We start from the raw sequence: 10372 nt of genomic DNA on the forward strand, positions 1-10372 counted from the left end.
GGAGCCGGCCCTGCCTCTTCAACATACCAGGCAGCACTGAGCAGAGCACTAGGCTTGGACTCTCAAAGGAGCCTGGCACTCAGTGACAGTTGAGCACCTCCCTCCTTCAGGTTCCCTTGAAAATTACAAGTGAGATATAAGATTTATTAGGTCCTTGGTAAAAATTTTCATTTAAGCACCTAAGTGACTTTTGAGCCAGAGTCTCTTTTTCAAAGATATTTAGGCACTTTTCTCTCATTGATTTCAGTTGGAGTTAGGCACCTAAATATCTTTGAAGATCTGGGCCTTTGGTACTTAGCAGCCTCAGTCTCATTGAACGACAATGTCACTTATGCCCCTAAGTCACTTAGAAACCTCTGAAAATTCTACTTCCATCCTGTCTAATGTAGAATGTAAGTGTCTCAGGATGGGATGCATGTCTATTCTCTGACCAACACCAGACACAGCTATTGTGCTACAGACAGGTGTAAAACAAATATATACATAAGCATGGTTTTTCACTAGTCTCCCAAAGTCACTATGAGAACCTGGCACTTTCTGATTCATCGCGCTCTGTGAACTGAATGAGAATACATTGTTGCTTTGTAGATAAAAATAATAAACAGGATTATTCCTACAATCTTATGAACAGCAGCCTATTACATTTAAATCATTAGCTTTTCCAGAACAGAGGAGTGGGCTTTCTGGGGGAGGGTGGGGCGAACAAAGAGAAAAGTCTAACAGATCATCTCTCCCTTTGTCCTCCTCTTTGTTCAGAGCATGATTATCTGAAAAGGGGGATTTCGGCCATGAGGGTTGGAGAGTTTGCCTGAAGCTGTACAGAGTGACTCTCACTTTAACTCTTTTAGGGAAAGCAACTGCATCTATTTCCAAAGGGCTGCTAGAAGCAACACTGAGAGACATGGTATGGCCGTGCCTGAGCTTGAGAGCCCAGGGAGGAGGGATTCCTTGCTTGAGCATGTTGTTTGTACTGTGGTAATGCACAAAGGCCCAATCAACATCAGTCCGATTGCAATAGCCGGCCCGGTACAAATCTAAGGGCCTGGCCCCCAGAGACTTCCACTGGAAGCATCACAGAACTGGCCATGCAGATAGTCTCTGACAATCTGCAGTCTTTATGTCAGGTCATTAAAAACAGGATTGATTCCTGAATTGTAGCCCTGCCATGGCATGATCAGGTTCCCACTCTTTGATTCTCTGGGCCAACCCTGGCTCCGAAGCAACTTAGAGCTGCTTCCAGGCAGCTCCAGGTTGCACTACTGGTAACGGCTCCTTTGAAGGACACTATGCCAGTCAAGGATTGCTATGTGAAACACAGATCCACCACACTCCTTCGTGGCCCATGACACACCCCTCATGCCAAGGGGGCGGGTAACAGAGAGAGAGAAAGGAGGGAGGGAGGGAGGGAGGGAGGGTGTGTGGGAGAGAGACATCTGTGGTATAGATGCCCCAGAAGGGAATTCATTTTCTCTGCAGGGCATTTGCCACTGGATTACAGCCCCTTTGCAGCAGCTCAGCCTCACAAAGGAGCCATAAACCAGCTAGAGAATCTGGCCCTATAATAACTTCGCTAAGTAAATGTTAAAATATCCCATTTCAGTCACAGACTTTCACATCAGAGACTACAGCATCGTGAATAAGAGACTATTTATTGTGTCCAAACCGTGAAATGGTTACATTTGTGCACATAAATACAGCCTGAGCAAATAACCTCTCCTTTGAAACACAGGGAAATGGGGCATTATTCAGTTTAAACACTGACTTTTTTTCCTTTTTCATAAGTTTCTAAAATGACCTCTGGAACAAAAACATCAGTCTCAAGTTCCACCACACTGAGTCAATGAATTGTTTCCTTTGACAGACCTTTCTTATTATGGAATAAAAGTCAAAGGTCTATTGACACTGCCTGATGGATCATCATCCTCGTAAATAATCTGACGAAGTGGGTATTCACCCACGAAAGGTCATGCTCCAAAACGTCTGTTAGTCTACAAGGTGCCACAGGATTCTTTGCTGCATAAATAATCTACTATTTGCACAGAAAAATATACATATCCAGTTCTTCAGTCATTGTGTTACAGATTTATCATTCTGTCTTCAAATACATTCTTTTGTACATAAAACAAAGTACCTGTTTTTATTGCAAGAACTTCACATTAAAGGACTAAAAAGTATCTAACACTGGTTCCCAAACTTTTTACTTCGTGCCTCCCCACTGCCCCCCTCAGAGCTGAGTCTGGGAGCAAGGCTCCGGCTGAGAAGGGGGGGAAGGCACGCCGACAGGGTTAAGGGGGCCAAGGCTGGGGCCCACAGCTGGGGATGGTAATGGAGCCTTCCCCGCCCCCCAGCTGTGCCCCCCAGACATTCCTCTGCACCCCCCTGGGGGGCTGCCCCACAGTTTGGGGACCTCTGTTCTAACATCTGATGACAGTGAAAGAGAGACTGTATCCTGAATAATTAGCCTATCAAATAACCTGAACTTTCCTTCATTAGCTGTTATTTTCATGCTGTGAAATGATAAATCATTGCATCATTTGCTCCATTTTAAAGGGCTGCAAAACCTTCATAAGTGTTTTTAATTATCTGCTGTGCAGAATTATCCCCAGCAAATCTGCAAGACTATTTCCCTCACCCAAACAAGAATGCTACCAGGTGATTTTATAGACTTCAAATCATATGGAATCTGGTAAAGAAGGAGTGAAATACTATTTCATTTCAAGTGAATTACCCAATAATTTTCAGGACCTGTATGTTTACTATTATTATAATGTTAGTGCAGAATAACTGCAGGGTTACACATGCCCTAAAACAAAGTGATTTCTATTTCTAAGGTTTCAGGAACTGTGCTGGTTACAACATCAGCATAAAAACCACTGCAGAGTATAGGCTTTTGGTCAATAGTTTGTGCAACATTTCCATATTTCTGTTTTAATGCACAGGTGATGGTTTTGTTCTGAAGTTATAAACTGAGATGATTTCTTACTGTTGCACATTGAGACAGACAGACAGCAAGATAGGAGTTCTAATGCAGATTTTTGCCTATTAACCATTCCTGACTTGATTCTGCAACATCAAGATTCAAGCCTGCAAGGAAGTCTTCACAGCAAAATCTATTTAACAGCTCCATTAGTGATTCGTTAGTATCTTGGTTGAAAACAGAGCCAAAGTTTCCATTCACACATGCATCATTTCTATTCTCCAGCTAAAAACTACTCGTTAAATCCTGGAGCCACCTGAATTCCTCAGAAAGTTCCTGACTGAGAGATTCATACTGAGACTTTACATCAATGTATTTCCCAGTGACACTTGCAAGGCTAGAACCTACAGTCTTGATGTCATCCTGCAGATGTTTCTTCAGGGATTCAATTTTATGGTGCTCATACTTCAGCTGTGAAGGCTTGTGTCTCACATTTTCATTTTCTTCTTTGTACCAAGCTTTTTTTTCATTATATATGGAAACCAGAACATCGATGTCCTCCTGCAGGGAGTCATGGGACATAGAGTGCTGAAACCACGTTCCATCAGAGAAATGTCTTCTCCACCCGCTAAAGCGCTCAAAGTTGACGTAGGTGTTATTTGGTGGCATACTTGAATGACACTTGATGGTGTACTCTTTCAGACATTTTGTCTTCAGCTGACTGTTTTCAGCCTTCTTGTTTTCTTGGACTTTTCTTTCTTCTATCAACTGGTGAGTCTTCAGATAGAAGAACCAGAATTATAGATTGATTATCAAGATTGCAAGATATTGCACAAATTCAACTCTACACAGCAGAGAAGAGATGCAAACTGCATTTCCACAATGCTGGGGAGAAGCATCGTCTCCAGTCATTTGCACTTCACAAAAAAAACCAAACCAATCTAACCCTACTGGTGAAAGAAAATGCATGCCAAATTCTGCTACATTTGGTGAATTTTGCCACAGGGCATATTTTTAGGGCCTCTGTGTACAGACATTTACAAGGGACACAGCAATACACCTGTACTTAATGACTCACCCTGGGACAGCGACCTACTCTGCAATGAAACCTCTGAACTGCTCAGCGTGCTTATTTTTGCCCGAGTGGCATGAAAGGCAGCCAGCCATTTCTGTACATTCCCTTACTGTGTGTCTTTCACTAGGAGTTTCCGGATAAAGGCTTTTGCCAGATCACTGGTGTGACTGAAGAATTCCTCATCAAATTCGTAATTCACCACTGTGATGTTGGCGAGAGTTTCCTGCTTTGTTTCTCCAAGGAAAGGGGATGCGCTGCTGAGCCTGAATAGGGCAGACAGGACGATCATGTTTTGAGTGGGGAAAAATAAAGTTACTTGGACGTGATTCCAAGATTGTGAAATGACAATATTGGAATGTGGGTCTCTATTTCAGGGCAGCCAAGAAGATTTGGAAATAAAAGGCCCAAATTTGGGTCACCATATATATGGCTACAAAACAGACTCACAAAGCAGCATTAATGTGTTTCCATGTGTGACAGCAAAGACCCTATTCATGGACACCCTCATCCCTGAGACACATTCAGGTTCTTGCTGCCCAAGGTAAGAATAATCTGCACTGGAGGAGAGGTCCAGTTGCTATGAATGTATAGGGGGTACATGCACAAATACCCACAGGCTATGTCAGGGAATGTCCCCGCATAGTTCCCATCAAAGAAGCCCTGTTCAGTGGCCTCTCTGTAGGCTTTTGGGAAAAACTCCTGCCCCGTGCTGTTTTTCTGCCTGCAGTTCACTGGCAAGAATCTATGCACCTGGAGTTGGCCCCAAGAGGTCCACATAAAGAGAGAAAATTAATTGCTCAGATTTTTGTGGCCTTGCTCTGATTTCTGCTCAGATTTCTGCAGCAAGGGGACTTATAGTGCAATCAAATTGAACATAAAGAGCTAATTCTGTCGGAGCTCAGCTCCATGCTTAAAAGTGCAAGGATACAATGCAGTCACCATCCTCATAAAACACCAGTCAGCAATCTTTTAGATGGAAAGGGCTGTGATCCTGCCTGGCATCTCTCTCAAATGTAAATGACATCTTTCATCTTAGACTCATATTTACTTCAGTCTCATAAAAACCTGGAGTTAAAGTGCTTCCTCTGAGTCGCCAGTTGTGCATACGCAGCAACTTGTGTGTAGCCCTCGAGTACTTGAGGCTATGTAGTTTTGTATCCGTTTGGTCCAAAAAGAGTCTGGACCCTTCGAAGGGGAGGTCCTGGAGTGAATTTTGGAGCTCAGGTGGCAGATCTGACTCCTGAAAACACGCCGAGCGCCGCATGACTACGCTCGATGCAATTATCCTGGCCACCGCATCTGCCGAATCCAAGAATGCCTTGAGAGAGGTCTTTGCTGCTGCCTTACCCTCGTCCACCAGGGCCATGAACTTCTGTTGGGAACCCTGGGGGAGGTTGTCCTTAAACTTTCCTACTGCTGCCCAGGAGTTGAAGTTATGCCTGTTGAGGATGGTCTGTTGGTTAGCAATTCTCAACTGGAGGCCGCCTGACGAATACATCTTCCTGCCGAACAGGCCCAGATGTTTCGCTTCCTTGGCCTTAGGGGCCAGGGCTTGCTGCCCGTGGCGCTCTCTCTCATTCACCGCTGAGACTAGCAGGGAACATGGGCTTGGGTGGCAGAACAAGAACGCATAACCCTTTGATGGGGAGAAGTACTTGCACTCCACACCTTTGGCTGTTGGTACGCTGGATGCCGAGGTCTGCCATATAGTCTTATAGTTCAACTGAATGGTTCCCTACTGTCCAGTGTGGGTATCTGTATCAGTCCTAGTTGTTGCTGGACTTCAGCGATGCAGAATGCGAGGGCCATGATTGGCTTCTGGCTGATCAGAAATGGGACTGGTACCAATGCTCTTGGTACCTGGACTGGAACCGGGATTAGTACCGATGCTCCTGAGACTGCAACCAAGACCGATATCGTCAGTGATCCCCCGGCAATAGCCGGCCCCTTTTCTCTTGGTGCTGGCTTCCGGGCTCCAGAAAGTAGCATGCCCCTTCCACTAATTCTGCATGTTGACTCACCTCCGGTACCGAGACTTCCTTCTGAGTCAGGGGTAAATGGGAGTCCACGGACTCAGAGCTTGACCGGGACCAACGCCAGGAGTGATGAGGTCCTTCCCTGCCTCAAAGGTGTCAGGCATGGAGGGTTAATCTATTACTCTCTCCAGCCTGTCGTCCGCACAGATTTCACCTAGAGCTGGACTCAGTGGGACAAGTTGCGCCAGCACCACCAGTGACAGCACCAGTACAGCATCCATCCCGCTCTTCCTGGTGTTCAGGGCCTTGGATGGTGCTGGTCTCCTTTGCGGGGAACGTCCGTGCCCTTTCTTTGGCTGTGTCTTGGGTTGTACCGGGGAGGATGAGCCATGCTGGGGCCTACTTTGGCGCTCTGAGCCCGACAGCTTCCGGTGCTTGGCAGGCACCAGGTCTCTTGATGAATCTGGGGCACTTTGCACTGAGGAAACTGGAGCTGATATTGGGTGCTCCAGGCCTCATAGCTGCAGCACGGCCTCCATCAACAACTGCTTCAAACAAAAGTCTCTCTCTTTCTTTGTTCTAGGCTTGAACACCTTGCCAATCTTACACTGCTCCATTTGGTGTGCTTCCCCCAGGCAATGTAGACAGGAGTCGTGGGGGTCACTAACCAGCAGAGGCTTGTGGCGCATGACACAAGCCTTAAACCCGTGGGCCTGCAACATGCCCCATGGCCTGGGGTGGGTGCTGGAAACCTCCAAGTTGTCCTCATGGACAACTCTGAACACCATCCAACTTCAAAGAGAGATCTGCCCGTGGTATGTCCAGCATTCCCTTCTCTCCTGTTTTGCTATTACTAATGACATTTGTACACAACAGGATCGTAACAGATCTGGACCTTCACACTAGAGCTACTCTAATTGATTGATGAGCTGAGGATCTGGTCTTAAAACCTCCAGCAAGAAGTAAGCAATATGAATAGAAGCAGGAGCTCTTAATTAAAATCCTTCTTTCATGCAGGTAAAAAGGAATAAAAATATGACAAGTGTGAGCTGCATAACATGCAGTATTTTCCATGAGATGCCAACAAGTCTTTACCAAAACTCGTGCTAATAAGAAGGAATCTTGGCTTCTAAATTATACCATGTACAAGCACCACACGGATTTTTTTAAACTCTTAACTCTCCACCCAATTTTTAAATGTCACAGAAATGGGGTGTGTCCAGGAAATGTGAGCAGGGAAAAAAGCCAGTAAGAGTCAAGCAAGGCCAGAGAATCAGCAGGGAAACCAGCCAACACAGAAAGGTGGAAAATCTGTTAATTGTAGGGGAACTCACAGAGGCATCAAGGAAACCAGGACCCAACCGTGAATCCCCACTGGAGAGAGAAATAAGAGGTGTGTAGAGTGTGCGGAAAAGTTCAGTAGGCCCTCACAGCTTCTTAGCCATCAGAGAATCCACACAGGGGAGGCTCCAGCCTGACAGTGGAGAGCACAAACCACTGGCTTTACGGGGGTGGGAGATCACCCTGCAGCCTATCCACCCTCCACCCCTGGGACACGGAATCAGTGGTGAGGCTGCACCCAACCCTGACACAGCACAAGGCCTGCCCCAGAAACACCCTGGGGCCCACCAGGTGTGGGGCAGGCAGGCTCAACCAGGAGGAACCAAGTGTGGAGGGCTCAGTGTGGGGGGATCCAGGTGTGGGGTGAGAGGATTCTGTGTGGGACAATCTGGATGGCAGCAGCTCAGTGGGGGGTGTAGATGTGGGGGAGGGATCTGGATGCACAGAGACTTGTTGGGGGTGATTCCAGGTGCAAGGGTAATGGGACTCTGCAAGTGCTTCCAGCTAAAAGTGGTTGGGGCTCAGTGGAGGGGAGTGGGTGTGAGGGGGGTCTCAGCAAGGGGGTCTGGGTGCTGGGGGAGTGGGGCTTGGGGGGGATATGGGTCAGTTAGTTGGGGGTCAGTGGGATGGGAGTGTGGATGTGGGGACTCAGTGGTGCAGGGGGGTTGAGAGCAGGGAGCTCAGTGGGAGTGTTCTGGGTGCAGGGGGTGGGATCTGGGGGCAGAAGGACTCCAGATGAAGGGGTTGAGGTTCAGTGGGATGGAGTTTGGGCATGCAGGGTGAGGCCTGGTGCGGGTGTCTGGGTATAGGAGGTCAAGATGCATGTAAGTTGGGTGTGCAGTGACCCCTCACCCTGCAGCTGAGGAGTGATGGGGGGGAGGACGTTAAATCTATCTGGGTCTTGATTCCACTAGGCTGTTCCATGGAGTTAGCTAACTTGTATTAGCTGTCTTGCTGGAAAATTTTAACTATTTTTAAAATTAAAGAAAATTGCCCCTATATAGCGGGTAAGTTAATTTAGCAGATTTCCTCAAGATCTGACATGACCTCAGTCACTGTTCTGTAGTCCAAACGAATTTGGGGTATCACAATTAAGCTTTTCTTCCCACTGCAAAGCAATTGTTAGTCACCAGGTTCCCCCAGGGACAGAAGGGGCAGACACCCACAAAACACATCTCTTCCTGCCTATTGCATTCTCCACACCTGAGAAGAGAAAATAATACATCTGTTTAACTTTGATGGAGAGGTCCCGCCCTAAGGAGTTGGGTCAGGAAGACTACTGAAGCATGTGTTTAGAAAAATTTGCTTTGAAACGAAAATAATTTCTTAAGTATTTGTTAGTAAGCATTTTATCTTTCTTTTTCTTGTAGCCAATTAATGACTGTTATGCCTCATTACCTGTACGCATATAAAATCTCTTTGTCATTGTGATATCTAGTTTATCTCTTTCTAAGTCAGTGTGTTTAAACTGATGTTTCTGAATAACTCTTTGAAATAATCTTACATATTATTCTCCTAAAGGTTTATTGGCCTTGAGAGATTCTGTACTGTCCAGGAGCTGCATTTCTGGGAAATCTGGGGCTGGGGGTATATTGGGGGGTCACCATGTAGTAGAAGCATGGCTGGAGAGAGACAAAGTGTAACCCCAGTGTGGCTGGTGGGCTGAAGTTACACACAGAGACTCAGGGTGTGGCTTGCCTGCTGGAAAGCTCTTTGGGAGTGGTCCAGGTGGAAGCAACTTCAGAAGGCATCATAAGGCACCCAAGATTTCAGGGCAGGGGTAATACAGCTGCTCATTAGTCTGGATCGTACCTTGGTATGTCTCAGCTCTACAGGACGTTACTCCTGAAGTCATCTCCTACCTAATCCCATGGTTTAGGAAATGCTGTCCCTAACTATGACAACGTGAAGGGAAGAAAAGGGCGGTTTTGGTGACGTCATGGTCACCCCTAGCAGGAACTGCAAAGATGTGTAAAATACAATCAGTGTTGAAGCTGAGAGAGTTGCAGGAAAATAAAGAACTCTTTTTGCTTAGAACCCCCATCTCAGGTAGCTAACGGAGACTGTGACCTAGGCTTATGCCTGGTTCCTAACTGACACCTGTGCCACCAGTTTAAAGGAATAAACTGGCCATGTTTGCAGAAGCTATTCATGCCTAGCACTGCTGAGATTTTGGGTGGTTTGCTACATGATTCGACTCCAGGGAAGTGTACTTTCAGCACGGTGAAGGATTTGGCAAGAACTCTGATCGAAATAGCAGGCACTCAGCTGTTGGTTTTCATCCCAGAGAAGAAAGCTAGGGAGAGCTATGGCCTATATCAAATTGTTCATAGAACACCACTCCCTGCTTCAGTAGCATTGCTTTCAGCCCCAAGGATGCCAGGATTAGATTGGAAACAATAGTCCTTTACCACGTGGCACCAAAGTATCATGAGGAAAAGAGGACATTCCTTCCCCATGGAGTCCAATCTGGCTGCCTGACTGGACAACAAGGACTGTCACGCTGAGTGAGTGACAGTAACTTTGCTTTTCCCCTTTGTAACATAGGGATAATGCCAATGAGCCAACCTTGTGAAATGCTTTGGGGGCTAGGGCTGAGAAGCTCCCATAGAAATGCTGCATATTATCATGGCAATAACAGAGTCTGACCTTCAGGGATTGGGTCAGTGGAAACTGCCCCTTCTCTCCAACCCTTTCGTTGGACAGGGAAATCTCCCCGGAGAGTTTAGAGTCACCCTCATCCCTTCTGTTGACAGTGGCTCTGGTTCCGGCTAGCTCTTCCAGCAGGAACTTCTCTGGCCCCAATCCTGCCACGAACCCAGGCAGCTCTTCCTGCTCCCAGACAATCTTCTGCCTCTTGACTTCCGTCTGTTTCTGCCATGACAGGGAGAGGGTGGCTTGGAAATGGCAGAGAAGCATAAATGTGCCTCCAAGAAGTGAGGACCTCTTTACCAGAGGACATGATCTCTTTCTGTTGGTGATAGGAAGTTCATTTAGGCCAGGACGAAGGAGGAATCAGGGCGGGGGAAGCTGGACATTGCTTACAGGAGTGGCTTTTCTCAT

At 46.7% G+C, this 10372-nt stretch overlaps 1 pseudogene; it reads right to left on the reverse strand.

The window, feature by feature from the left end:
• Nucleotides 1-2977: 2977 nt before the first annotated feature.
• LOC127033547 (uncharacterized) lies at nucleotides 2978-6249 on the reverse strand (annotated as a pseudogene).
• Nucleotides 6250-10372: the final 4123 nt, after the last annotated feature.

The sequence above is a fragment of the Gopherus flavomarginatus genome, chromosome 13, assembly GCF_025201925.1.
Source record: "Gopherus flavomarginatus isolate rGopFla2 chromosome 13, rGopFla2.mat.asm, whole genome shotgun sequence".
Classification (NCBI taxonomy): Eukaryota; Metazoa; Chordata; order Testudines; family Testudinidae; genus Gopherus; species Gopherus flavomarginatus.